Source organism: Rhinoderma darwinii, chromosome 5 (assembly GCF_050947455.1).
Source record: "Rhinoderma darwinii isolate aRhiDar2 chromosome 5, aRhiDar2.hap1, whole genome shotgun sequence".
Lineage (NCBI taxonomy): Eukaryota > Metazoa > Chordata > Amphibia > Anura > Rhinodermatidae > Rhinoderma > Rhinoderma darwinii.
In genome coordinates, this window is record NC_134691.1 from 227,769,936 (window position 1) to 227,793,830 (window position 23,895).

Below are 23,895 nucleotides of genomic sequence, written 5' to 3' on the forward strand. Positions count from 1 at the left end.
GAGAATTTTACAGTGACACCAAAGACACAAAATTATAAAAAATCTAATATATAAACTTTATATAAACTTCAATTGTATACCTAGGCTAGGGTTATCCTTAGGGCAGAGTTTTTCTGCTGCAAATGTTGGTGCAGATTTGGGGCAATTACGCAACGAATCTGCACCAACATTTGCATATTTGACAGGTAGTTCAGACGTTGCAGAAAACACAGCGGGCTTGCCACATATTTCAGTTTTTGCATTGCAAAGGCTGAAATACGCAGTGAAATTCCGCTTCTTCTCCGCAACAGGGAGTGCATGCTTCGGACAGAAAATTCTGCACCGCAGCCTATGGTCCGCAGCGGAGTTTTCCGCAACATCTGCACTAACGTTCCTAAAAATGTATAGAAACAAATGTAAAAAACGACCGCTGGAGAATTCCACAGCAATTCCACCAAGTGTTAACGTGCCCTTAGGGTTAGTCTAGGGTTATTCTAGGTTCTATTCTATAGTTAGTCTAGGCTTAGCCTAGGGTTTTTGTGTAGCGTACATGTGTGACGTCTGTGAAAAAAAAAGTAAAGAAAAAATAATAAAAGTGCGTCTAGTTACAGTCTTTGTCGTACGTGTGTGTAATTACACTGGCCCATAAAAGGTTCACGGTGGAAGAGGCATACCCCATGTTAATTTCTGACTCTGATGAAAGCGATACAGAAACCGCGTCATAGGTAGAAATGTCTACCAGTGATAGCGACGACAGTGATATGCTTTCTGCAAATGCAAGTGTCGCTGCAGAGTCCACAAGCACAGGGCATGTCGCAGAAGTACCACAAAACACGGCCTACTCTATTCGCCCAGAATATATTGAGTGGGTACCCACAGAGTCATTTTCCCCTAATATCCCAGAATTTATTCCCACACCAGGGATAAATATTAATGTGGAAAATTTTACAGCCCTCGATTTTTTTAAAATATTCATTACAGATGAACTATTGGAGCTGGTTGTTAACCAAACCAATCTGTATGCTCGCCAATTATTTGCTGAAAAGCCAACGCCCTCCTATGCAAAGCAGTGGCACCCCACAAATACTGGCGAACTTAAACATTTTTTGGGGCTCATCCTCAACAAGGGGATAGTGAAAATGCCCTCAATCCGGTCATATTCGGCAACAAGCCCTACACATGCCACACCTGTTTTCCAGCCGTTATGACCAGAAGCAGATATGAGGTGCTAATGTGCTTCCTTCATTTTAACGACAATCACCCCCTCCCCCCGTAGTGATCCAGGCCGTGACCGCCTGTATAATATAAGGCCCCTGATAAACATTTTGGAGGAGTCATTTATGCCGGTGTACAACCCCGAAAAAAACCTAGCGGTGGATGAATTGCTGATGAGTTAAATAGGAGCGCAAAATATGGGGTTCAAATCTAAAAGCTCTGTGAGAGCAGTACAGGCTGCACATCTGCCTTTATAATCTATGACGGCAAAGACCGTGATATTACCCACATTATTAACTCATTTACTTTCACACTGTCTTTGTAGGGAGAACCAATAGGGAGGGGTGCTTATTGGATAATGTTTCACTGTAAAAATGCAGCAATACTGTATTTTCTGGAAAAACCTATTTTTTATTTCTTTCCACCTATTAAAAATACTCACTATACCCCTAGATGAATATTAGCAGGACATTTATACTTGTCAAAATGACCTGCAGTACCACGGCAAATATAGCGTGATTCCCTAAAATCAGCTCTGGCGAGAAAAGGCCTCCAATAGCCAAAATGGACTGCTTCAATGATATGCCCTATAACGGGTCCATATAATAGATTAGACACACATATTTGGTATCGCCGTACACGGGAGAAATAGCAGAATGTGGAAAGATGTCACTTTTACCAGTATGTCATATGGTATTTCGAAATGGCTTAAAGAGGCTCTGTCACCACATTATACGTGCCCTATCTCCTACATAAGGAGATCGGCGCTGTAATGTAGGTGACAGCAGAGTTTTTTATTTAGAAAAACGATCTATTTTTACCACGTTAGGAGCAATTTTTAGCTGTATGCTAAATAGTTTCTTATTGGCTAAGTGGGCGTGTTTTTACTTTAGACCAAGTGGGCATTGTACAGAGGAGTGTATGACGCTGACCAATCAGTGAGCAATCAGCGTCATGCACTTCTCTCCATTCATTTACACTGCACTAGCGATATAGTTATATCGCTATGTGCAGCCACATACACAAACACTAACATTACTGCAGTGTCCTGATAATAAATATACATCACTACCAGCCTGGACGTGATGCGTATTCAGAATCCTGACATGTCTGAATCTTTTCTGTGAGATTTTCAGCAAGGCAAACGTAAACTCGTTTACATCTTAATCTCGCGAGATTACGTTTGCCTTGCTGGAAATCTCACAGAAAAGATTCAGACATGTCAGGATTCTGAATACACATCACGTCCTGGCTGGAGATAATGTATATTCATTATCAGGACACTGCAGTAACGTTATAGTGTGTGTATGTAGCTGCACATAACGATATAGCGATATCGCTAGTGCAGTGTAAATGAATGGAGAGAAGTGTATGACGCTGATTGGTCAGCGTCATACACTCCTCTGTATAATGCCCACTTGGTCTAAAGTAAAAACACGCCCACTTGGGCATTAAGAAACTAATTAGCATAAAGCTAAAAATCGCTCATAAAGTGGTAAAAATAGATTGTTTTTCTAAATAAAAAGCACTGCTGTCACCTACATTATAGCGCCGATCACATTATGTAGGAGATAGGGCACTTATAATGTGGTGACAGAGTCTCTTTAAGAAAAGTGACACTTTTGTAAAAAAAAAATGTAATTTACATTTTTTGGGCCCAAGTTTGGACAAATTCTGTAAAAAGTGTGAAGGGTTAAAACAGAAATTGAACCGCTAGAAATAGAATTTGGGGTGTGTATTTTTGTGTATCATGGTCATTTTTGGTAAATTCTGACAGTCTGCCACTCCAGTACTATGGCAAATGCAGCATGGTGCACTAAAATAAATTCTGGTGGGACAGACCTCCAAAAGCCAAAATGGACTCCTTCTATGATATGCCCTATAACGGGTCCATATAATAGATTAGACACACATATTTGGTATCACCGTACACGGGAGAAATAGCAGAATGTAGAAAGGTGTCACTTTTACCAGTATCTCATATGGTATTTCGAAATGGCTTAAAGAGGCTCTGTCACCAGATTTTGCAGCCCCTATCTGCTATTGCAGCAGATAGGCGCTGCAATGTAGATTACAGTGAGGTTTTTATTTTAAAAAAACGAGCATTTTTGGCCAAGTTATGACCATTTTTGTAGTTATGCAAATGAGGCTTGCAAAAGTCCAAGTGGGTGTGTTTAAAAGTAAAAGTCCAACTGGGCGTGTATTATGTGCGTACATCGGGGCGTGTTTACTACTTTTACTAGCTGGGCGCTCTGATGAGAAGTATCATCCACTTCTCTTCAGAACGCCCAGCTTCTGACAGTGCAGACCTGTGACGTCACTCACAGGTCCTGCATCGTGTCGGACACATCGGCACCAGAGGCTACAGTTGATTCTGCAGCAGCATCGGAGTTAGCAGGTAAATCGATGTAGCTACTTACCTGCAAACGCTGATGCTGCTGCAGAATCAACTGAAGCCTCTGGTGCCGATGTGTCCGACACGATGCAGGACCTGTGAGTGACGTCACAGATCTGCACTGCCAGAAGCTGGGCGTTCTGAAGAGAAGTGGATGATACTTCTCATCAGAGCACCCAGCTAGTAAAAGAAGTAAAAACGCCCCGATGTACGCACATAGTACACGCCCACTTGGACTTTTACTTTTAAACACACCCACTTGGACTTTTGCAAGCCTCATTTGCATAACTACAAAAATGGTCATAACTTGGCCAAAAATGCTCGTTTTTTAAAAATAAAAACGTTACTGTAATCTACATTGCAGCGCCTATCTGCTGCAATAGCAGATAGGGGCTGCAAAATCTGGTGACAGAGCCTCTTTAAGAAAAGTGACACTTTTTAAAAAAAAAAAAGCAATTGACTTTTTTTTGGCCCAAGTTTGGACAAATTCTGTAAAAAGTGTGAAGGGTTAAAACAGAATTTGAACCGCTAGAAATAGACTTTAGAATGTCTAGTTTGTAGAACATAATGTTTTTTTACCATTATTTATTGGACTTCCTTTACCCATACATTAATACCATGGTGTAAAAAACTAAATTAAGATATTTTAGTGCGCAATTGAAAAAAGGGGCACTTGTGTTTTATACTATATTTCTGGTCAAAAAAAATAAACTACACCTCCAAGTCAGGTGTCCTTATGATCAGGATAAATGAAAAAATATATTTCAATACATTTGTATGATACAATTACTTTTATTTTCAAACTGTTACATTTTAAATGATGAAAAATCAAAATGTTTCTTTTTTTTCTGTCTTTCCACGGCTATAAAAAAAGTAACAAAAATGTTACCTATACATATATACCACAAAAAGGAAGGACTACATGTCCCAAGAAAACTGCAAAATTCACATCGATACATAAAACATACAGAGTTATACTGCGTTACATCTGTGAATATCAAAACTGCGAAAATTGCTCTCGTCACTAAGGTCTAAAACACCTTCGGTATTAAGGGGTTAAGAAATATGAACAGAAAATTAATTTAAATGATGAGGGACATGCGCAATGTCTACTCTTCAGATTCTGATATTATTGTCTCCCTGGTGCAAGGGTTCGGCATGTGGTTGAACGAGTGGATAAATTACTGGGAGGAGAAGGCTTTGGGTTTCTAGAGCACTGGGCTGACTTTTCATTGGGTACAAACTGTATTCTGCAGATGATTTGCACCTGAATGGAAGGGTTTCTGCTGTGCTGGAGTAGGGAATTCTAGCTGGAGTATTTAAACAAGGGATGAGGAGGGAGGTCAATGTGGAAAATAAAGGGGTAGTTAGGTTAGAGAGGGGTCAGACTATATTGGTGGGGGAGAAATAGACTGTGGGAGAGGATTCGGCAACAGGATAGGGAGATCCTTTTCTTACAAAACAACATTGAAGATAAATATGCTCACAAAATGTCAAATAACCACATTTCTGATACCGAATTGAAAAACTTGAAGACAAGTTAAAGTGTATGTTCACAAATGGCAGAAGTCTAGCAAGCAAAATGGGGGAGCTTGAGGCCTTGGCACTGGAGGAACATATTGATATAGTTGGTGTTGCTGAAACATGGCTAGATTCTTCATATGACTGGCCTGTATATCTACAGGGTTTTACATTGTTTCATAAAGACAGGGAAAATAGGACAGGCGGTGGTGTATGTCTGTATGTAAGGAGTGATATGAAGATGAGTGTGAAAGAGGCAATAGTGGGTGAAGATTGTGAGGAGGTTGAAGCGTTGTGGGTGGAATTACAAAGGGAGGCAAACACTTCAAAAATTATTTCTGGTGTAATGCAGAGGTCTCAAAGACTTGGCCCACGGGCCACTTTCGGCCCCTGAAGCTGTCATCTGCGACACGTTGACAGCGGGAAAGCAGAGAGCAGGCCGAAAGAGGAGACATTCCCCTGTAGATAGTGCCACACCACACACCCCACCCTGTGGACAGCACTACACCCCCTCAATATAGAAAGCTTCATTGGGGCTTCCTCTAGGGGTGGAATCCCAAGCTGGAGCGCTCTGGTCAGGGATTCTGCTAATAGACGAGGCTCTGACCTAACTGTCCATAACATGGCAGATGGCATAAGACGTGGCAGATGATACCAGATGTGTCTGATGACACCGGACATGGCAGATGATATCAGACCTATCAGATGACATGGAACGTGGCAGTTGACAACACGACTCCAACCCTAGATACAGCTTAGGAACAAGCACAGTTATGGGATATAGGATACAGGTAGTAGGATACGGGGACACTGGGAGCAGGATAACAACAACAAGGGACCATTTCTAAGACTAACATGGGAATTCAACAACAACGCTCAGGCAAGGAGTGGAAGGGCAGAGCCCTTTATATAGTTCAGGGAGTAAGGGGATAGGTTAGGGAACACACGCGCGCGCACCCTAGGGCCGCAGAGTGCAGTCACGTGAGTTGGCGTCTCCTAGGAGGGAGACACCGACAAGCTCTTAGAGTCGCGGCTGTCGGTAAGTACAGCGTGCCAGCGGTCAGAAACCGTTAGATATCCATCGGTTTCACCCTGCTTCTAGCTTATGTATTCCCATAAGGTATACATTTTTTTCACAGGTCCTATTTAAGAGGCTTTTAACCCCTTAATGACGCGGCCCAATTTTGGCCTTAAGGCACAGAGCCCATTTTTGAAATCTGACATGTGTCACTTTATGTGGCTATAACTCTGGAATGCTTATACCTATCCAAGCGTTTCTGAGATTGTTTTGTCGTGATACATTGGCCATTATGTTCGTGGTAAAATTTGATCGATATATTCAGTGTTTATTTGTGAAAAATAGCAAAACTTAGAAAATATTTAGAAAAATTTGCGTTTTATTTAATTTAAATGCATCTGCTTGTAAGACAGATAGTAATACCACATAAAATAGTTACTAGTTCACATTTCCCATATGTCTACTATATGTTGGCATAATTTTTTGAACATTATTTTACGTTTCCAGGACATTACAAGGCTTAGAGCATAAGCAGCAATTTCTCATATTTTGAAAAAAATTCAAAATCTTCTATTTTTTAGGTACCAGTTCAGTTCCGAAGAGGTTTTGATCGCCTTCTATATAAGGAACCCCCATAAAACAACCCATTTTGAAAACTAGACGCCTCAATGTATTCAAAACAGCATTTAAAAAGTTTCTTAACCCTTTAGGCGTTTCACAGGAATTTAAAGCAAAGTAGAGGTGAAATTTGCAAATGTCTTTTTTTTTGTCAGAAAATCATTTTTATTCCATTTTTCTCTGTAAAACAGAAGGTTCTACCAGAGAAACAAAACTCAATATTTATTGCCCAGATTCTGCAGCTTTTAGAAATATCCCACATGTGGCCCTAGTGTGGTTATGGACTGAAGCACAGGATGCAGAAGCAAAGGAGCACCTAGAGGATTTTGAGGCCTTCTTTTTATTAGGCACCATGTCCGGTTTAAAGAGGTCTTGTGGTGCCAAAATAGTGGAAACCCCCAAATGTGACCCTATTTGGCAAACTTCACCACTCAAGGAATTTATCGAGGGGTATAGTGAGCATTTAGACCCCACAGGTTTTTTGCTGCATTTTGTGGAATTAGGCTGTGCAATTGAAAATCACATTTTTCCGATAAAAGGTACAAGTTTAAAATTTTTACAAGGCATAAAGGAGAAAAAGCACTGCAACATTTGAAAAGCAATTTCTCCCGATTAGGGCAATACCCCATATGTGGTCATACACTGCTGGTTGGACAAACGGCAGGGCTCAGAATGGTGGGAGTGCTATTTCGCATGTCGATTTTGGTGGATTGGTTTCTGGGCGCTATGTCGCATTTGCAGAGCCTCTGAGGCACCAGTACAGGGGAAACCCTTTAAAAGTGATGCCATTTTGGAAACTAGACCACTTGTGGAATTAATTGTAGTTTAAATGCAACTTTTTGATCAGTTTTTATTCTATTTTATAAGAGACGTGGTGACTAAAAAACAGCAATTCTACTATTCCTTTTTTTTACAGGGTTCACCGTGTGCTATAAACGAAATATTCACTTTATTTTAAGGGGCGATACGGCGATACCATAGAGATATAGCGGTCTTTACCTTGACTTTTAACGCATTAAATAAACAGTGACAAGATTTCTTATCTTGACTTTTTCAATGACTTTTTCAATGGCTTTTATGGTGTGATATCACGCTGCAGCAAGTTATCAGAATCAAGTTAAAGATGTGTTCACCGCGCAGGATTAATAATGAAATAGTTTTGTAGTTCAGGCCGTTACGGACGCGGCCATACCAATTATGAATAGTTTATTTATTTATGTATTTTTTTTTAATAATAAAGGACTGATTACCTTCAAACTTTTTAGTTTTTAATTTCAGACAACTTTTTTGTACTTTTTTTTTTTGTTCCACTAGGGGACTTGAGGGCAGGAGGCCGTAATCGCAACTCTAATACACTGCACTACATGCGTAGTGCAGTGTATTAGAGCTGTCAGCTACTCACTGACAGCAAGCATAGTGAGTTCTGACTCACTGCTGAAGGAGCTGCGGCAGCTTCTGTACGAGACAGCAGTTGTCACAGCTCGTGTATGTGCCTGTAGGACGGCCAAAATGTCCATTCCTCCCGTGACGTACTATTCTGTCATGGAGCTCGAACGATGCGCTCATCATGACGGAATAGTGCATCAAAGAGCGGGTAGGGGTCAAAAACATCCCATTTAGTTTGTGTATTTTTATTTTTAAGAACATTATCACAGTTTATGCCCTTAAGGTCATCACTTAGCCAATGAGAATTTGCCTTTCTGAAGTCCAGTGTTTTTGTAGGTACTCTACCAAACATCTTATTAAGGGATACATGAAAACTTATTACGTTGTGGTTACTTATACCTAGGTGACCCCCAACCTGTACTTTTGATATCTTGTCCGGGCTATTGTTTATAATTAGGTCTAGGAGCACCCCCCTCTTGTTGGACCCTGCACCAGTTGTGAAAGCATACCCCTCCCCCTTTCTTAGTATGATCATTTCTAAACAGACTGTAACCTTGCATATTAACAGCGCAGTCATAGCTATCATCCAGCCATGTCTCACTTATCCCAACTATGTCACAGTTCTCCGGCATTGTCAACTCTAATTCCTCAATCTTGTTATTGACACTTCTGGCATTAGTATACATGCACTTTCTATATTTATCCGAACACTTTTCTTCTTATTCCTACTAACTGTTCTAACCCCTTCCTCTATTCCACCCCATGTTCGTTTCTTAGCCCCAGCTCACTAGCTACGCTGTCCTCCCCTCCTATACAGTAATTACCTTCCCCCATTTTCTAGTTTAAACACTTCTCCAACCTTCTAGACATCTTTTCCCCCAACACAACTGCCCTCTCCCCATTTAGGTGCAGCCCATCCCTACCGTAGAGTTAGTAGCCAACAGAGAAGTCGGCCCAGTTCTCCATGAACCCAAAGCCCTTCTTACTACAACAATTCTTTAGCCACTTGTTCAGCTCCCTAATCATCTGCTGTCTGGTGTGGCACGTGGTACAGGTAGTATATCTGAAAATAGTTTTTATTTATAAAAATATATATGTTTTTTAACCCCTTAAGGACGCAGCCTAGTTTGGGCCTTAAGGCTCAGAGCCCATTTTTTAAATCTGACATATTTCACTTTATGTGATAATAACGTCGGAATGCTTAAACCTATCCAAGCGATTCTGAGATTGTTTTCTCGTGACACTTTGGGCTTCATGTTCGTGGTAAAATTTGTTCGATATATTCAGTGTTTATTGGTGAAAAATTGCAAAATTTAGAGAAAATTTAGAAAAAATAGAATTTTTCAGAATTTAAATGCATCTGCTTGTAAAACAGATGGTTATACCACCCAAAATAGTTACTAGTTCACATTTCCCATATGTCTACTTTAGATTGGCATCGTTTTTTGAACATTATTTTATTTTTCTTGGGCGTTACAAGGCTTAGAACATAAACAGCAATTTCTCTTTTTTTTTAAGAAAATTTCAAAAGCCTTTTTTTTAAGGTACCTGTTCAGTTCTGAAGTGGCTTTGAGGAGCCTATGTATTAGAAACCCCAGATAAAACACCCCATTTTAAAAACTAGACCCCTCAAAGTATTCAAAACAGCATTTAGAAAGTTTTTTAAACCTTCAGGCATTTCACAGGAATTAAAGCAAAGTGGAGGTGAAATTTGATTTCATTTTTCTTGCTGAATTTCAATTTTATTAAAAAAAATTTGTGTAACACAGAAGCTTTTACCAGAGAAACACTACTAAATATGTATTGTCCAGATTCTGCAGTTTTTAGAAATGTCCCACATGTGGCTCTAGTGTGCTCGTGGACTAAAACACAAGCCCCAGAAGCAAAGAAGCACCTAGTGCATTTTGAGGCCTCTTTTTTTATTAGAATATATTTTAGGCAGCATGTCAGGTTTGAAGAGGTGTTGAGGTGCCAAAACAGTAGGAATCCCCCAATAGTGACCCCATTTTGGAAACTACACCCCTCAAGGAATTCATTTATGGTTGTTGTTAGCATTTTGAGCACACAGTTTTTTCACAGCACCTATTTTAATTAGGCTGTGAAATTAAAAAAATTTCATTTTTTTCCAATAAGATGTAATTTGTGATCAAAATTTCCTATTTTCACAGGGAACAAAATACCCCATTTTGTTGCCCAATTTATCCTGAGTGTGGCAATACCCCATTTGTGGTGATAAACTGCCGTTTGGGCCCATGGGAGGGCTCAGAAGGAAAGGAGCTTTATGTGTTTGTTGGAGTCCAGATTTTGCTGGATTGGTTTTCGGGTGCCATGTCGCATTTGCAGAGCCCCAGAGGCATCAAAGCAATGGAAACCCACCAGAAGTGACCCCATTTTGGAAACTACACCCTTCAAACAATTCATTTATGGGTAATGTGACTATTTAGACTCCATAGTTTCTTCACAGAACTTATTTGAATTGGGCTGGGAATTTTTTTAAAAATAATTTTTTCCAAAAATATGTAGTTTTAGCTCAAAATTTCTTATTTTCACAAGAAATAAAATACCCCATTCTGTTTCCCAATTTGTCCTGAGTGCGGCAGTACCCCATTTGTGGTGATAAACTGGCGTTTGGGCCCATGGGAGGGCTCAGAAGGAAAGGACCACCATTTGGCCTACTGGGGATTTTTTGGTGTGAAGTCATGTATGCAGAAGCCCCTGAGGTACCAGTACAGTTGAAATCCCCAAGAAGTGACCCCATTTTAAAAACTACACCCTTGAGGCATTCATCTATAGTTGTAGTGAGCATTTTGACCGGAGACATACACCCCATAAACTCTAATGTGGGTTCTCACGGGTACGTCAATACCCTACATGTAACTGTTATCAAAATTATCCAGGTAAAGTTGGTAACCCTGGTCCAGCAGTGGGTGCACCAAATCCCACACAATTTTTGCATTAACTCCCAGTAAGGGGGGGGGGGGGGGAATTCTGGGGGCTAAATACTGGTGTCCTTCCCTTTATATATCCTAAATTTGTAGGTATAGCCTGATGCACTGTCGCACAGCTTATACATCTTCACGTCATACCTTGCCCTCTTACCCGGCAGGTACTGGCGGAATTGAACCCTCCCTTTAAAATCTACCAAGGACTCATCAATAGAAATACAATTCCAGGGGGTGTATGCTTGGAAAAACCGGGCACTGAAACGGTCTAATAGGGGTCTCAGTTTATACAAACGGTCAAAACTGGGGTCATCTCGGGGTGGGCACGGCTCATTATCAGTATAATGTAAGAAGCGAAGTATTGCCTAATTTATTTATTTTTTTAGGTTCCAGTTCAGTTCTGAAGTTGCTTTGAGGGGCCTATATAATTGAAACCCTTATGAAACACCCCATTTTAGAAACTAGACCCCTCAAAGTATTCACAACAGCATTTAGAAAGTTTATGAACCCTTTAGGTGTTTCACGGGAATTTAGAGCAAAGTAGAGGTGAAATTTACATCTTTTTTTGTCAGAAAATCCTTTTTATACCATTTTTTTTATAACACAAAAGGTTTTACCAGGTTTTACCAGAGAAACGCAACTCAATATTTATTGCCAAGATTCTGCAGTTTTGAGAAATATCCCACATGTGGCCCTAGTGCGGTAATGGACTGCACCGGCCTCCGAAGCAAAGGAGCACCTAGTGGATTATGAGGCCTCCTTTTTATTAGGCACCATGTCTGGTTTGAAGAGGTCTTGTGGTGCCAAAACAGTGGAAACCACCCAAAAGTGACCCCATTTTGGAAACTAGACACCTTGAGGAATTCATTGTAGTTTTCTTCGGGTGCATGCGGCTTTTTGATCAGTTTTTATTCTATTCTTAAGTGGCGTGGTGACTAAAAAACAGCAATTCTGCTATTGTTTTTTTATTCAATTTTTTTTACAGCGTTCACCGTGCGCTATAAATGACATATTCACTTTATTCTGCGGGGCGATACGATTGCGGCGATACCAGATATTTATAGTTTTTTTTTAAGTCTTATGGCGTTTGCACAATAAAATAAGTTTTGTTAAAAATCATTTACTTTTTGTTTTACCTTATTCTAAGAGCCATAACTTTTTTATTTTTCCATCAATAAAGCCGTGCGAGGACTTATTTTTGCGTAATGAACTGCAGTTTCAATCATTACCATTTTTAGGTACATGCGACTTTTTGATCTCTTTTTATTCAATTTTTTGGGAGGTGAAGTGACCAAACAATTGTGATTCTGGTACGGTTTATTATTATTTTATTTTACGGCGTTCACCGCGCGGGATAAATAACAAAATAATTTTGTAGTTCAGGCCGTTATGGACGCGGCGATACCAATTATGTATAGTTTATTTGTTTGTTTATATATTTTTATTAATAATAAAGGACTGATAAGGGAAAAGGGGGGATTTTTACTTTTATTACTTTTAAATCTTTTATTTTCTTATTTTTAAGCATCTTTTTTTTACTTTTTTTTTAACTTTATTACTTTGTCCCATTAGGGGACTTGAGGGCAGGAGGCTCTGATCGCTATTCTAATACACTGCACTACATGCGTAGTGCAGTGTATTAGAGCTGTCAGCTACTCACTGACAGCAAGCATAGTGGGTCCTGACTTCGTCAGGACCCACTAGGCTTCCGTCGATGGCATACCCGGACGCCATTGTTTGGTGTCCGGTCGCCATAGTCACCATCGCCAGCCGCTATCGTATACAAGGCTGGCGATTGTAGCTTTCCTCCTTTTTTCTGGCGATTGTAGCTTAACCCCTAAAAAGCCGTGATCGCTATTGAACACAGCTTTTCAGGGGTTAATCAGCGGGGACACAGCGATCGGTCCCCGCTGTAGGAGCTGCGGCAGCTGCTGTACGAGACAGCAGCTGTCACAGCTCCTGCATGTGTCGGGAGGACGGCCGAAACGCACTATTAGGTCATGGAGTGCGAACGCTATGGTTACCATGACCTAATAGTACATCCAGGAGCGGGAAGGGGTTAAAGGTAACTTTATTAAGATCTCATATCAAACAGCAGTACAAAACAAAGAAGTATAAAACAATCTTATAAACAGGACAAGGCATAGCTGTACCAAGCGTAGAAGGTACATTTTTAACAACAACATACGCATATATTACTTCACATATCAGTGACTATATATAATAAAAAAAAAATAATCAAACAGACTTTCCTCATCAGAAGAAAAGTGTGAGACAAGATTAGGTGAGGACCAGTCAATATCAGCATTTAATGGAGGAATAGAGGACTGCAGAGGGACATCAGCCAATTCCAGACCTAAGCAATAGCAATTTATGGGCTAGTATGAGGGTTGACTGTCCAAGAGCTCCATACTTTAAGAAATGTATCAGGGCATCCAAGGGCATCATAGGTGAGCTTAAAGAGTGGCAAGGTAGAATTAACCAATGCAATCCATGCTGACAACATAGGAACCTTTGAATGTTTCCAATTCAGGAGTACAGTTTTTGTTTTTTAGCATAGAACAAGAGTGATATGAGAGATCTGACAGCAACAGTAGGTATAATTTCTTCTAGCAATAATAAAATACATTCTGGGTTCAAGTATACAAGGGAGTCCTACCTTAAGTTCAAGGAATTCTAATACCTCAGCCCAAAAATTATTAATAATCGGACATTCCCAGCACATATGTAGGAAAGAGCACTTAGCTCCGTGGCACCGTGGACAGACAGAAGTAGGTATACGTCCCATTCTAAATAATTTGGAAGGGGTGTAATAAGTTTGGTGGAAAAAATTCAATTGAGTAAGTCGGTCTCTTGTGGATATCACGGGACCTGTTAAAGCGGATAGAACTTCTTTATGATCGTCTGTAGACACAGAGGAAAGAGTCTGAGACCAACGATCCAAGGCTCTATGAAGTTTTTTAAGAAGATACATTTAACAATTTCCCATAAAGTGTGGATAATGGCTTAGCCAACATCTCCCGCGTCACCCAATCCCCCACCAGGGATGTACAGAGTCTAACTTTATATCCTGCAAACTGCGACCAAAGAGCATGTCTAAGCTTGTAATAGCGGAACCTGAGATTTGTCGGGATCTGGTGCTTGGACCGAAGTTGTGCAAAAGTAGCTACCTTATCATCCACTACTACATCTTCCTAGGTCAATATACCAGGGTTGCCCATTTGCTAGGGTTAGGGAGGCCCCTCAACTGCGGTATAAGTGAGTTATAAAAAAAGTGGTGTCCTAGGTGACGAGGACTCCTCTTCTGAATCAAAGAGTAATAAAGATCTTAGCCAGACCTTCAGAGTGGTTTTCATTGAGATTGTGAGTGCGTGTACCGGAGGGGGTGGCCTGTCTATATATAGAGTTCACCAGGGCTTTATAGGAACCGAGAAGTGAAGCTCCCAGCTCAGTACAGGGATTAAAGTCTCTATGGGTAAACCACCACCAAATATACACCAGTTGGCTGGCAAGAAAGTAGAGGTATAAATTCAGGAGGGCCAGTCCACCCTGCGCAGTGGGTAACTGTAGTGTGGCCAGGGCGATTCTAGGTGTACCCCCTGCCCAAATAAAAGATCTAAGATCCTTATCAATGTTGTAGGACAGGGATAATGGAAACCACACTGGAGAATTGTGAAAGAGATATAAGAATCTTGGTAGGGACTTCATCTTAAACAAATTAATTCTGCCAGTAACTGTGAGGGGGAGGTGTTTCCATCTATCAAAGTCTGTTGTACCAAAGGAGTGATATTATCCGGTATAAAGGTATCAATATCTGAGCTAATAACTATACCCAGATGGGTAATTTTATCTGCCCATTGTAATGGAGAAGGGAGTAGAATGGCTCTAGCCGCAATGTCTATTGCCATTATTAAGGATTTGGACAAATTCACACAGAGGCCAGAGAAAGACGCAAATAAATTAAATAGGGACAACTTCGCCTGTAAAGATGGACCTGGATCATTCAGGAATAGTAGCGTATCATCTGCATAGAGAGAGACATGTTCCTCCTTTTCACCCATCTCAAAACCCTTTATATCAGGAGAGGCTTTTATAGCTAATGCTAATGACTCAATAGCCAACGAATAGAGGGAAGGGGATAGTGGGCAACCTTGTTGGAAGTATAATAACTACACCCATCGGATAAATCTGGGTCTAAGTCCAAATTTACCTAGCACAGACCACAGATAAGACCACTCTACCGAGTCAAATGCCTTCTCAAGATCCAACGAAGCCACTATTCTGGAGCCACTGGACCTTACAGTAGATGATATATTAGTGAAGAGCCTTCAAAGCTTAACATTTGTGGCCTTTCCTGGCATGAAACCAGATTGGTCTGGATGAATAAGATGAGAAATTACTTTTTTGCAGACGCATTGCCAATATTTTGGCCAATATTAGAATATCGAAATTAAGGAGTGAAATAGATCGGTATGAGCCACAATCTGTAGGATCTTTTACAAGGTTTGGGGATGAATACTATGAGTCTCTCTCATAGACGGGGGGAGGGTGTTATTCCCATTTAAGGACTGAAAAAGGTTGAGCAAATAAGGTGCAATTAGTTAAACATGCAATTTATACCACTCTATGGGCAAACCATCTGAACCTGGGGTTTTCCAGTTTGGAAAGGATCTAATAGCCTCAGTAATTTCCTCTATAGTCAGGTCAACTTCCAGCAAATCAACATCCTCCCTATCCAGAGTGGGGAATAAAGTAATGTATAAGAATGTCTCTAGCTCAGAGTACTTGAGAGTACTTGAGACCTTAGAGGAGCATATGTAAATCAGAGTAAAACTTAACAAAGGTGTCATTAACCCCTTAATGACCAGCCTATTTTAAACCTTAACCCCTTCCCGCTCCTGGAGGTACTATTAGGTCATGGTAGCTGTAGCGTTTTCTCTCAATGACCTAATAGTACTTCACGGGAGGAACGGCCATTTCGGCCGTCTTCCCGATACATACAGGAGCTGTGACAGCTGCTTTCTCGTACAGCAGTTGCTGCAGCTCCTATAACGGGGACAGACTGCTGTGTCCCCGCTGATTAACCCCTTAAAAGCCGCGTTCAATAGCGATCGGGCCTTTTTAGTGGTTAAACCACCGTCGACGGCCCGCTACATGATAGCGGGCAGCGATGGTTGCTGTCGCAACCGGTCGCCTAATAATGGTGTCCGGCTATGCCATCTACCGAAGCCTAGTGGGTCCTGACAGTAAACAAAAAGGAGGCCTGAAAATCCCCTAGGTGCTCCTTTGCTTCGGAGGCCGGTGCTTCAGTCCTTTACCACACTAGGGCCACACATGGGGTATTTCTCAAAACTGAAGAATTGATTGTGGCGATACAAAATTTATATAGATTTTGTATGTTTTACTACTTTTACACAGTAAAAACAGGTTTTTTTTAAAAATTATTTGTTTTTGCCATGTTTTAAGAGCCATCATTTTTTTATTTTTACGCCGATGCAGCTGTATGAGGGCTTGTTTTTTTGTGGGACAACTTCTAGTTTTTAGTGGAGTACATACGACTTTTTGATCACTTTTTATCACATTTTTATGAAGGCAGGATGAACAGAAAACAGAAACTCTGGTATTGGTTTTTATTACATTTTTTACGGAGTGTACCGTAAGGGTTAAATAACATAATAGCTTTATAGGTGGGGTCGTTACAGACGCGGTAACACCAAATATGTGTAATGTTTTACATTATTTTTTGCTTTTTCGTATTAAAGTATTTTATAAGGGAAAAAGTGGGGTTTTACATTTTTTTGATTTGGGATTTTTATTTATTTATTATGAACTTTATTAAACTTTTTGCTAACTTTATTTTTAGTGCCACTATTCGATCTTCTGATCGCTTTTATAATACACTGCAATACTTCTGTAAGGTGCCTGTCTGTGTAAAACTGACAGGCGCCTGTTAGGTCATGTCTCAGGCATGGCCTAGCAGGCATCCACTACAGGCAGACCTTCCCTTCAAAACCACTTGGATGCGGCGCGGGATGGATATCAACATCGATCTCACCCATTTAACTTCTTAGATGCGCTGCATCTAAGAAGTTAAGGGGGTGAGATCGATGTTGATATCGATCCTGCCTGTTAGAGCAGGTGCCTTGCTGTCTTTAGACCGCTCAACACTCGCTTTAGCCGGCCCAGGACACCCGTGCCGAGCTTATGTCACAGCGCCGTGAAAAGGCGGCGCTCTGGCATAAGTATCCTTAATAGCCACCGTGAATAGGCGTATTGGTGGACATTAAGCGGTTAATGGTCAGAGGGTCACTAACGGGCATGCCAGTACTAGAGGTGACTTCCAAGATTTGGTTAGAGTTGGTGTCCTCTCTAGCCAAGAAAGCCAACAAAAGACCATTCTTATCCCCTTGTTCAACAACAGGGGGTTGGGAATACAATATTTTCTTTCTGGTGAGCTCAGTCAATAAAAGGGTATATTCACGTTGCTTTGCTGAGAAGGCAGTAAAGACAGGAGTCTCTAATCCTGAGATACTCCTCCTCCGCAACAACCAGCTTAGTCTCTAAAACCGTACGTTGTTCAGCCTGACCCGTCCTATGTGAGGATATTGCACGTATAATCACCACTCTGTTATATGCCTTAAAGGCGTCCCATATTAGATTGCTATGAGCTGTACCTGAATTAATATTCTAAAATTCCGCAATTTCTCTTTCCAAGGAGGTTGCAACTTCAGCACAGGAGAGCCGTAGAGGACTCAATCTCCAGCTCTTGCGCCTTGCAACTTCAGGTAGTCCCAAAGTGACCATGAGGGGAGAGTGGTTCGAAGTTCCTCGAGGGAGGTACTGTGCATCTATGATAAATACTAAAGAAGCATCATTGCCGAATGGCAAATCTATTCTGGAGAACGACCTATAGGTGGGTAAGTGGCATGAATAAGCTATAGAATGAGGGTAGCGAGTCCGCCAAATTTCCTTTAAATGATATGTTGCGGCCTAGTAAGCTATGGGGGTATCAAAGCCAAGGACTCTCCCCCAGTTTATCTAATTAAGAGCACATCAAAAGATTAAAATCCCCGAGAAGCAGAAGAGGAACAGAACCAAACTCTGCTACCAGCAGAATTATATCAGGAAGCAGCTGGACGGTGGCAAGATGAGGATTGTAGACATTCACTATAATAAAGGACGTAAAATGTAGCTGACTTGACAACACAATGAACCTCCTTTTAGGATAAATTTTAACAGACGTAACATTAAATTGCAAAGATTTGTGGACCAGCAAAGAGACCCCGCAGGAGTAATTAGAATAAGAAGCATGATAACCATGTCTGACCCATGGTCGCACAAGAGTTCGCAATTTGGGATCAAGCAAATGAGTTTCTCAGAAAAGTACAATCTGCGGCTAGTATGTGGATAGGAAATTAAAGACTACGGACCGTTTAAATTTGTCATTAAGTCCCCGCACATTCCAGAAGATCATTATAAAATGGTGTAACGTCTCAATGAATGAAATTTAGGTCAGAACAGACCCGGATGGTAACAATACACAGGGGTGGAACATAGAGGCTATGTCCCCTTTGGGAATTTCCAACTACATCACACCCAGAGATCAGTTCACCAGTCCACAAGATCAAAAAATTTACATATGGAAATTCAGGGAGCTACAGTGGATCTATCTACAAAAAGGGGGGTGGTGCCATATATGGAGGTGGGGCGTGCTATCTACAAGAGAGCTGTGTGGCACTACCTACCAGGGTGCTGTGTGGCACTACCTACAAGGGGGTGTGTGGCACTACCTACAAAGGGGCTATGTGGCACTACCTACAGGGGCTGTGTGGCACTATCTACAGGGGGCAACTGTAATGGCTGGCTGATATTCATTTTAGTGAGAGCAGTGGGCTGATGGTCATTTTACTGTGAGTGGGGGCTGATGGTCATTTTACTGTGAGTGGGGGCTGATGGTCTTCAAATGGTTTCCACCTGTGACCTCCAATTGATATTAATAGGAGGCAGAAAAAACCTGTGGTGCTCGTTTGGGTGCTTTTTTGCCTGCGCCTTTTGCATTAGCTACAACGGCTTAAAAAAACGCAGGCAAAAAAAACCACAAAAAAAACAAACATCTAATAATTCAAAATCTGCCTCAAAATTCCATCAGGAATTTTCTGCCTTACAAAAAAATGCTGTGTGAACATACCCTAAGAGTGTAGTGCTTGTTTTTAGCTGTTTTCTGTCTTTCTATAAACAATTTTTGGGTATAGAAGTGTACTCCTTGTCAAACCACAGATCATTCTCCAACAAAAGCTGTGTCACTTTCTTGGGAAGTAACCAGAAACTCGTGGTCTGGACTGCATATAGACTTTGCAAGTCCAGTCGAAGGACAGACATTTTTCCTTGTTGTTGACTCCTTTTCCAAGTGGTTAGAAGCTGTACCAGTATCCTCTGCCACAACAAGTACTGTCATACAAAATCTATGAAGGCTGTTTGCAACTTAAAGGAACAGTGTCATCACAAATTTTTTTTTTATATGTTAAAGATGTTAGTGCTTTATTAAAAACGTTTATATTCATTTGTGTGTTTGTGTTTTACTTTTTCTTATTTTTACACTTTTTCTTCCCTATGGGGGCTGCCATTTTTTGTTCCATTTCTGTCTGTGTCGATTAACGACACATACAGACATGGAATACGGCAGCCACAGTCCCATAGGGACTGCGAACGGCTCCCGTCCCATTGACTTCAGTGTACGGCGTCTGTGTGGGAACTGCGCATGCGCCGCTCCCACACAGTCCAATTCGAAATTGGCGCCGTCCGGCGCCATTTTCCTGTGGACCGGAAGTCGCGGCCGGACAGTAATATTACTACTTCCGGTCGCGGCTTCCGGATTTGTGCACTTGGACCAGCGGCAGCAAACGGAGCGGACGGGCCGGAGGGAGCCGCGGCGGCAGGAGCAGGTAAGAGATTTCAATGTATGTTCGTGTTTGTGTGTGTTTACTACTGTATGTAAACCTACTACACTGTGTGTTAGCTCAAAAAATGGCGACACACAGTGTAGGAGGTTACACCGTTCAAACCCCTCGTTTATCCCGGCACTAGCCAGGATAAAGGAGGGGGGGATGCTGAGAGCTCACTAGAGCGAGGGCTTTTAACCCAATGTTGCAATGCTGCAATTTTGGGAATAGCTCCATCTAGTGACCAAAAATGGGTAGTATTATAAATTAGAATTAATTTATAATATTTCCTGACTCGTGAAAAAAATAAAAAAAATTTGAACAATGTTTAATCACCCACACACTAAATGTTTAATTTAAAAAAAAACAACATGTTTTTCTGGCAACACATTCCCTTTAAGGATTACCTGCTACAATTGTGTCAGACAATGGGCCACAATTTACATCCACAGAGTTCAAAGTGTTTATGGAAAATAATCTTATTCACCATGATACAACAACTCCATTTCATCCATCTTCAAATGGACAAACAGAGTGCATGGTTCAGACCAGTAGTGTAACTATAGGGGTCGCAATTGCTTACGGCCCCCCACACCACATTAATGAAAAGTTACTAAAGTTAATATAGTAACTGGGGCCTATGTAATAAACTACATGGGCCCCCATTACTATAGTAGCTGACAATACCTACATTCCTCCTTCCGGAGCGCAGTGGCGGTCCTGACGTTACAGCGGTGTGCGCAGCACATGACGTCACAACGCTATGCCCTGCGCACAACATCCTGACCCTGGATAGAGTAAGGACCTCCGCTGCGGCCGAAGAGGAGGGTAAGTTCAATATGACTGTCTGCTGGAGATGATAGGTCGCGGTCCGACTGCCGGGACCCCCAACAATCAGCTGTTTTTGAGGGGGTGCAGCACTCATACGAGCGCTACTTCCGCTTCATTCCCATCACTTTCTCACACTGAATCGCCAACACGGACGTATCAGCGATTCAGTGTGAGCAAATAAGGGAAATGAAGGGGGAAGCAGTTCTTGTACGAGTGCTGCACCCCTTCAAAACAGCTGATTGGCAGGGGTCCCGGGAGTCGGACCCCAACCCATCAGCTATTGATGGCCTATTCTGAGGATAGGCCATCAATGTTCAGGGACTGGACAACTTCTTTTAAGCCTAACATGTGGTAAGCTTACATACAGGGCCCCAGCAGACAGTAATCTTATACTGTATAAGATTACTGTCCACTGGACCCTGTATCTAAGCCTCCCTAGTGCCATCTCTTAGGCTTAGATACAGGGTCCAACAAACAGTATCACACCTGCAGATGGGCCCTGTATTTAAGCCTTATGTGTTAGGCTGTGTTCACATCACCGTTGCACTTCCGTTGAGGCTGGGAAAGCCCAAAAACGGGGGGACCCTACGTCATTTAAAAAAAAAATACTTGGAAAGAACGATGTGGGGTTCCCCCATTTTTATAACCAGCCCGATACAACACAGCAGCAGCAGGCTAGCATTACCAGGGTGGGAAGGGCCACTGTTTTTGGGCTTTCCCATCCTAATAATACCAGCCTGCGGCCGCGCCAATACTCAACCATCACTACAGATAGCCGGGTACTGAATCGTACCCTGCTCTTCCTGATACCAATGGTAGCGGTGGGTCCCGGGGTTATAATGGGGGTTAATGTTAGCCTCTTCATATCTAACATTAAACCCCGCCTTAGTAATGGGCGTTGTCAGTCAGCCAGCGGCCATTACTAAGGCGATAGTAATAAAGTTTAGAAAAATACAAAGACATAGAAAAATATTTTATTGAACTAAAAATCCCACACACAACCCTCGTTATCCATTTTATTGAGAATAAAAAAAAAAACGTTATCGAAGTAGTCCTCGAATCCGAAGTAGTCCAACAACCGAACTTGTAAAAAAACACAAACACACGAAAAAAATTAGTAAAACGTAAAAAAGAAAAACAATTAATATTCTAACCTTTCCTGGGTCCAGTGCTGGGTCCTATATCTAATCCTATTATATGTGATATTGTCCGCTGAGCCACGGTATCTAATCCTATCATGTGTGATACCTTCTTCTGGGCATTATATCTAATTCTGTCATGTGTGATACTGTCTGCTGGACCTTATATCTAATCATATCATGTGTGATACTGTCTGCTGAGCCACTGTATCTAATCCTATCATGAGTGATACTGTCTGCTGGGTCTTATATCTAATCCTATCATGTGTGATACTGTGTGCTGAGCCACTGTATCTAATTCTATCCATAGCTATAGGGTCATAGGGCTATATATATGCTGTCTCCTATATACACATATACATACACGCACATTTTTTGGAAGGTATATGTATTGCGGCTATTTCCCCTGGCGTTTCAAGACCTTAGCGACGACCCTGGCTGCTAGTGCTTCATCGTTGGGTCACTTAGTAGACCCAGCGATGCCGGTGAAGGCTATGAGCCCTCGGCCATGAGAAGTTTAGGGGTGGGCAGGAAGAACCTTTGCATCGGGGTCCATGAGCCTTTAGCTACACCCCTGGTTCAGACTACTAAAGATGCTTTAACCCGTTAGTGACCGACCCATCGTGTTTCTACGTCGGTCACTAACGGGCCTTATTCCGATGCCATAGACTTTTTACGCTGCGGCATCGGAATAAGTTTACAGAGTAGGGAGCTGTCAAATCTCCCTGCTCTCAGCTGCTAGAGGCAGCTGAGGGCTGGGAGCGTCACTGCTCTGCCGTGTGAGATCGATATTAGTATTGATCTCACACGTTTAACCCCTCAGATGCGGTGCTCAATAGCGAGCACCGCATCTGAGTGGTTTTGGAGAGAGGGAGGGAGCTCCCTCTCTCCCCCACCGACACCCGGCGATACGATCGCCGAGTGTCTGTGTCTCTAATGGCATGACCTAGCAGATGCCTGTCCGTGTTAAACGGACAGGCAGTAATATACTTCAATACAAAAGTATTGCAGTGTATTTTAAATGCGATCACAGAATCGCATATTATAGTCCCCTAATGGGACTAGTAAAAAAGTGAAAAAAAAGTTTAATAAAGTTAATTTTAAAAAAAATGTGAAAAAAAATGAAAACCCCAGCTTTTCCCCTTAGAAAATGCTTTACTATTAAAAAAACAAAATAAAGTTAAAAAGTTACACATATTTGGTATTGCCGAGTCCGTAACGACCCTGACTATAAATCTATTACATTATTTAACCCGCACGGTGAACGCCGTAAAAAAATAAATAAAAAACTATGGAAAAATTGCTGTTTTCTGTGAATACTGACTTTAAAAAAATGTAATAAAAAGTGATTAAAAAGTCGCATCTACTCCAAAATGGTACCAATAAAAACTACAAGTCGTCCCGCAAAAAAAAGCCCTCATACAACCGCATCGGCAAAAAAGTAAAAACGTTACGGCTCTTCAAATATGGAGACACAAAAACAAATAATTTAGAAAAAAAAGAGTTTTTACTGTGTAAAAGTAGTAAAACATACAAAAACTATACAAATTTGGTATCGTTGCAATCGTAACAACCCGCTGAATAAAGTTATTGTGTTATTTATACCACACGGTAAACGGCGTAGATTTAGGACGCAAAAAAGAGTGGCGAAATTTCAGATTTTTTTCTATTCCCCCCCAAAAAAAAGTTAATAAAAGTTAATCAATAAATAATATGTACCTAAAAATGGTGCTATTAAAAAATACAACTTGTCCCGCAAAAAACAAGACCTTATACAGCTAAATAAGAAGGTTATAGCTCTTGGAATGCGACGATTGAAAAGCGTAAAAAATAGCTTGGTCATTAAGGTCCAAAATAGGCTGGTCATTAAGGGGTTAAAGAGAATAGTTGCAGGACATTGGAATAACAGACT